The sequence below is a fragment of the Salvelinus sp. IW2-2015 genome, linkage group LG1, assembly GCF_002910315.2.
Source record: "Salvelinus sp. IW2-2015 linkage group LG1, ASM291031v2, whole genome shotgun sequence".
Lineage (NCBI taxonomy): Eukaryota > Metazoa > Chordata > Actinopteri > Salmoniformes > Salmonidae > Salvelinus > Salvelinus sp. IW2-2015.
This window is the reverse complement of record NC_036838.1, coordinates 25528999-25536003: the sequence shown is the minus strand read 5'-3', so window position 1 is coordinate 25536003 and position 7005 is coordinate 25528999. Positions and strand designations below refer to the sequence as shown.

Below are 7005 nucleotides of genomic sequence, written 5' to 3'. Positions count from 1 at the left end.
TGGGAATGAGCGTTGTGCTTAAATACAGCTGTCTGCTCCTCTGGGAATGTAATCCATGTGTATGTGTCTGTGTGTGTGTGCACCTTGCCTTAGCTGTGTAGGGAATATAACCCATGTGTGTGCACCTTGCCTTAGCTGTGTAGGGAATATAACCCATGTGTGTGCACGAGTTCAGCTCAGGGAGAAAGAAAAAGATATTAGCCGCAAAGGAACGATTGTTTCTGCTCTCTGCCCTGTTTAAATTCCATTCATACTGGCCTCTGGACCCTGGCTCTGAGTCAACTGTCTGCAGAGAGGGAGAGAGCGAGAGAGAAAGAGAGCGAGAGAGAGGGGGAGAGGGAGGGAGGGAAGGAGGGAGGGAGGGAGGGATGGAGAGTGGAGAGAGCGAGAGAGACAGAGAGAGAGAGAGAGAGTGGAGAGAGGGAGAGAAAGTGGGAAGGTGGAGGACATTGTGAGTTAAATAGCGAGGGGAGTAAGCGAGTGATAGAGTGAGAGAGGAGGGTAGAGTAAGTGAGAGGGGAGGGTAGAGTAAGTGAGAGGGGAGGGTAGAGTAAGTGAGAGGGTAATAAGAGAAAGAGAGGAGAGAGGGAGAAGAGAAAATAGTAGAAAGAGAGGGCAGAGCAGACTGCATTTCCAGACTGCGAGATAGGTGCATTAGACGGACAATCTACTGAGAGAGTTCAAGAGAGAAAGGAGGGGGATCATGGAGGAGTCAGCAGTGAGGTAGGTCTGTCTTCATTCTGCTCTTGCACTATATATACAAAAGTATGTGGACACCCCTTCAAATTGGTGGATTCGGCTATTTCAGCCACACCAGTTGCTGACAGGTGTATAAAATCGAGCACCCATCCATGCAATCTCCATAGACAAACYTTGGCAGTAGAATGGCCTTACTGAAGAGCTCAGTGACTTTCAACGGGGKACCGTCATAGAGYAGGCTGGAGAGCGTAGATTTAGGAGGACAGGCTCATCGTAACGGTGGGACTGGAATTAATGGAAAGATACTCAAGACAATTATTYCACKATTTAATTTATTCCATCCCAGTCATTACAATGAGCCTGTTCTCCTTMATCTCTGCCCACCAGCCACCKCTGACARAAACACATGTAAACCCCTAATCACCCGGTCACGTACAGTCATGAAGATACTTACATGCATACCTATYCACACTCACACGTCACYGATGCACACACAGACAAAACAAACTGTATCTGTTTGTGATGCAACCGTAGCCACGATAGAGGAGACCACGTGGACTCAATGAGAGAGAGGTGTGTGGGTATCTATGATAAACCAGGTCAGCAGTAGTGAGTGGTAGAGCATGTTAATAGTTGACCAGGTGATTGTGAACTTGCCTCCTATCTAGCTGTTCTGTRCAAGGTTTCCTTTGCTATACCTGCTCTGGCCTTCATGTCAGCAGATATCATGGTAGAGTCTGTGTCCCCAATGTACTACCAACTGTTTTTAGTCGGGACACGGATCTGGTTCTGGATCCGGACCCCCAGTCTGCCTGTTGAGTYCGGCTGGACGAGGTCATCTGTATGGAGATCTTACAGTAATAAAGTGACCAATCAATGGCTAGCGGCCAGTCAATAGCATTTACTGAGTACCAATGGGCTTCAGTACCAAGAATCATTGATCCATTGGTCTTTCCTGGAGATCCATTGTGACCACCCCCTGTCAGACTGACTAGTGATGTTACTGAGGGTGATAAGATAGTTATTCTCCCTGACCTCTTGTTTTTGTGGCTGGGTTCAAAGGTCAAGGGAAGGACTCCTGCCTGACTGAACCTGCTGTGAACCTACGCACAACACGGAGGCACAGACGTGCACAGACACACTCACACCAGTGGAGGTTTGTGCCGTTTAAGATGAGGGAAGATMATATTTTTTGTTTCTATTACAGCATGTTGGATGACTGCCATTCATATTCCATTCACACAGTTCAATGTAACATCGATAGGTTTAGGCTACTACACGATACTAGAATATTCCCTGTACCCATCATGAGGTTGCGGCGACCTAGCCTATGAATGACGTTTACAACGTAGGTGCACAGGTCGAGAACATTTTGAGTAATCAAGGTGACAGACTGTGACACGTTCAATACCACCTTGCACACTCTTGCCTGCATATAGCTGATCTAGGGTGTAATCATTAGTCCAACAGTTGTAAACAAGTATTTCCATTGGACAAATTCAGGTATGTTTATTCCATTTACTTCCATTTAAGAAATGTTTTTCAACAGAATCGGCGCAATGAATACACCCCTGATCACACGCAAACACAGTTCACTTTCATAGCAGCCACATGTAAACAGCTCATTGTATATATAATTCCTTCTTGSATCTATTTACGCGCTCTCCTCCTCTCACCCTTTCCCATTCGCTCGTGGACTTCAGTGCACAACACATCAGTTGTCTGTTACCAGGAAGAAAAAAAAATTCCAAGCCAAACCTTCATATCATGAACGCTAACCACTACACACAGCCTACATTGTTGGCACGTCATAGTCAACATATGTACTAGAACTAACGCGTTAGTAAACCCACTACATTCATATAGTAGTATAGTATGCTTACTTACTTARTTTATTGTGTACTTCATATTTCCTATTCTATTTCTAGTGTTTTTTTTATAGTAATACATTGTTATTGATTATTGCATTGTTGGGTTTTGAGTTTGCAAGAAAGGCATTTCACTGTACTTGTGCATGTGACTAAAACTTAAATCATGCAGTACAGTGTATAGTCAGCAGCAAGCAGTTTAGCAGTTATACTGGCGAGCCCCAGTGGCAATAAATTACTAAAACCAAAAGCTTACCTTGACTTGGAGGAGTTACAGTGTTGGATAGCCATAGCCAGCTAGATAACATTGTATAGTAGTAGTATCCCTCTCTGTTTGAGCCAGGTTTTTGAGTAGGCTAGTAAGTGAAGAAATATATACTACAAAATATCTCTCTCTCTCTCTCTCTCTCTCTCTCTCTCTCTCTCTCTCTCTCTCTCTCCTTCATTTTGGAAGAAATGAGTTTGTTCAAAACTTTTCACCTATTTTCTAAGTACTAGATTCATTCTCTGATCCTTTGATTGGGTGGACAACATGTCAGTTCATGCTGCAAGAGCTCAGATAGGTTGGAGGAATCCTTCGGAAGTTGTCATAATTACTGTGTAAGTCTATGGAAGGGGATGAGAACCATGAGCCTTCTAGGTTTTGTATTGAAGTCAATGTACCCAGAGGAGGACAGAAGCTAGCTGTCCTCCGGCTACACCATGGTGCTACCCCACAGAGTGCTCCTGAGGCTACTGTAGACCTTCATTGCAAAACAGTGAATATGCACTATGGAGGGTGAGAGTGTTTTAGAGGAGTGGGTGAGAGGAGAGGATGAGGGCTCTAGGGGAGGGTTGAGATGGGAAGCTGGGTTGTCAGAGATGAGGGAGGGAGTCTCTCTTCKACCAGGACGTTTTCTTGGCAAACAGAGAGAGGAGACCGGCCTGTTTTTCCTGGAGGAATTCCTCTACTTCAAACAGAGAGAGAGAGAAAGAGCAGGAGAGAGGGAGGGAGAGGGAGAGGGAGAGAGAGAGAAGTAAGGGAAGCGTGTGATAAAGATAAAGCTTAGACTCAGTTCACCCACAATAAAGTTCAAGAAGAGGAAAGGGTGACAGACTTTTGACTTCTCCAYGTGAAACCAGGAATTCATTTTAATTCAGCTCTATTTGCACTGTGCCTCAAGTCATGTATCACTCTATGACTAACAAAGGGCACATGCCTGTTTCCTTCAAAGTGAGGCCAAACACAACAATGGTATAGTACAAAACATATAGGCTGAGAACTGTGAGAAACATAGAAAAGACCAGATTCTATAGGTGGAACCCGTCCTTCTCTCAACCAATCCAGGACAAGTATGGCGTTTGATCTCTACCTTCCTTCTCTTCTATGGGTCAGTGCTCTGCCTGGGACTGTTTGAATGATTTGTTGACAGGTGAACAGGTGAGCAGGAAGCTGACACATGATCACATGTCACTTCCTGTTCAAATCTCACCTGAGGGTTCAGAGAGACATTACACCTGAGCAAGTGGAAGCACACACACACACACACACACACACACCACACACCTCTGTCTCTCTACAGTAGTAGTTAGTCTGTGTATGTGCTGTGTGGGGCTCTCTGGCGTTGTGGCCTCAGTATTCTCGTCTGTGGAGTTAACGAGAGCCTGAGTGTGCCGATGGAGAAGAGAAGTGGAGACAGAGTCAGAGTAGAGAGACGGATGGGGGATTTATGGCCTGGAATGTTCCGGCATGGTCCCTCTTCAGCTGGAATGTACCGCAACGCCCCTTCGTAGCTGGAATGTGTGCTTAACGGGAATATTCCCTCTGCAAAACCGGGAATGGGAGAAAATAATCCAGCCTTTGAGAGTTTTGGGACTTTAAGGTTCCATCTGCCAAATGAGGATTCTGAAATAATTGGTTTTAAAGTTCCAAACCCTCATTGTTTGAATGGTGCCAGCAATTGTTATATTGTATTCTTTTGAACGTAACCACATGAATCGTTATTCAGAGTAATATGTCATAATTTGGATCAAAATGCAGCATAACCTGATAGTGCCAGGCTCTCTCGACTTCTGGCAGGATGTATTAGCTTCCAAGAGAGCATTCTAGAACTTGATTTTGATCGTAGAAGAACTTCATGAGACTGTGTGTGTTCGGATGTCGTAGACAGCGTGGCCTCAGTCTATTGGCTCAGTCTATTGCCTCAGTCTATTGCCTCAGTCTATTGGCTCATCTGGCTCAGTCTATTGGCCTCAGTCTATTGGCCTGAGTCAATGCTGTATGCTGTGTGAAACGGTATGCTGTTGAATCCCTCCTGGAGGCCTGGGACTGGGGTTGGAGAGACGTGTTATGCACTGAGCTCACTGTGGACTGCGGAGGTCAAACAAGGAGCCAGGAAACTTGACGGCTGAAGAGTAGGCTGTCGCTTTGAGGTATTGCTGATATCCCAGTATGTACTTACTATATGATTAGAAAGGTAATCTCTCCATGTACATTATCTATGTCATAAATACATAGATTGTTGAAGTCCCCGTGTAACATTGGAAGCTTGCTATGAGCATTTATTTACTAGCCACTGGGGTTCCCCTTGAAAGAGTTTCCACTGTGAGACGCCACTCATTCAGACCAGTGCCAGAGGAAAGTCACAAAATGCTCACACGCGCGTACGCACGAGCGCACACACCATAGCGCACCCGCACACAATCTTGCATGCACACACACACACACACACACACACCACACACACACACACACACACACACACACCACACACACACACACACACACACACACACACACACACACACACACACACAACACACACACACACACAACAATTGGGCACAAGTGGGTCACGTTTGTTTAAGAGCCTCGCCACTGTGACCAAGCTGATTAGCTAGTGTGGTTGTGTCGGCGCTAGTAGCTAAGCTGTGCTGGATAAGCTTCTAATTGTAAAATGAACAGCAGGGGAATTCCTAAGAGACCCGCAAAATCACTCCTTTGTTTTAGCGCTCACTGAAACACATTGGGTCAGGAGGTTTACACATTTAGATGATGGAGGGGCCAATTTCCTCCAGTTCTATGTGAACGTAATCAGGGAAAGATGCTTCACGCTAGTTAGCCAGGCATTCAGCTCTGGAACAGTGGCCAAAAAAAGGAACCTCTGACTGATGTTATTCACCACAACCTGAGTTCAACTCTGACTCAAAGCAGCTCTATTATAGACTCCCATGCAACATCTAAATATCAAAGCCATTAATGGCTCCGGGAATAGACTTTGTACCAGAGTGGTTTGTGTAACGAGCACAGTGGAGACATTCTGAAGTGAATGTTACCGTTGACCGGTTTCTCTGTATTCATGCTATTTTTTTTTTCATCCTCATCCTCATTCTCATTCCTGGGTTGTTAGCAATGAGTTGAGTGTTCCACATGTTATCAGTGTGTTTGTTCTCTGTGTATCAGTGGCAGTGCAGCAGGCGTCTGGTTTATGTTAGCGGTTAGCTTCTATTGCTAACAGGGACGTTATACACTAATTAGCCTGCCTGAATGCATATCTGGCTGTCTTTAACTAAAGGCCAGGGCCAGGGGCCAGCCTCTCCTCCGAGTCCCCCTATCCTCTCCTCCGCTTCCCCCTAGCTTCTCCTCCGTTTCCCCATCTCTTTTATCCGAGATGGAAGATGCCTGCCTCCTCACTCTAGCTGCTGTTTAATCAGATCTGTTTCTTTCTCTCTTTCTCGCTCTCATCTCCATGTTGACACAGGGCTATAATTGGAAATGGGAGAGATTGAAGGGAGTCGGATATCCTCGTCACCGAGAGGAAGAGGGAGCGGAGCTAAAGAGGAGGCAGATTATATGCAATGTTCCTTTGCAGCCTTCTGATTTAATGTCATGTGGTGTTTAGAGGATGGAGGGATCATATGGTTTAGGTTTGACAGACAACCAACAGAACAGATGACTTGTTGTTGTACGTTCTATTCAGATACAGTATCACAGAGCCAGATACATTTTACAGATTAAAAGCATGTTTAAAACCTCTTAAACGTTAAGTCCCTTATTTTGTGGCCTTTGAGCGGTTCTGGACCAATTCCGACTGACATTTTTGTGTACGGAGCGCTCTGTGAATGGCGCGACATCAATTGCTGTACACTCCGTGAACTCGCTGGTTGRCCCGCTTCGCTCGTCGTTCTTTGCTCTCATCTGAGATGCAGAACGTGAAACCTGACACCTCATTTGCATAGGGACCACCACATCACATTTTCTGGCCWATCCAGACAAAGGATCGATATCCACTGCCTGTGAACCTCGCAGCTCCCCTTACAATGCGGCATATGAAACGGGAGACCCTAGAGATTGCAGCAAAAGCAGCCTCGCTGTGATCTTCTCAGAACCTGAAAAAATACAAAATAATTTKGTCGAATTTAAACAAGACCACGCTCTGCTTAAAGCTGAAGTTGCAAC

At 45.5% G+C, this 7005-nt stretch overlaps 1 long non-coding RNA gene across 1 annotated transcript; it reads left to right on the top strand.

Annotated features, from left to right (window-relative positions):
• Positions 1-422: 422 nt before the first annotated feature.
• Positions 423-7005, top strand: LOC111963560 (uncharacterized). The gene is made up of 3 exons (XR_002877260.2): positions 423-723; positions 1762-1855; positions 6308-7005. It is a non-coding gene; the product is annotated as an uncharacterized lncRNA (long non-coding RNA).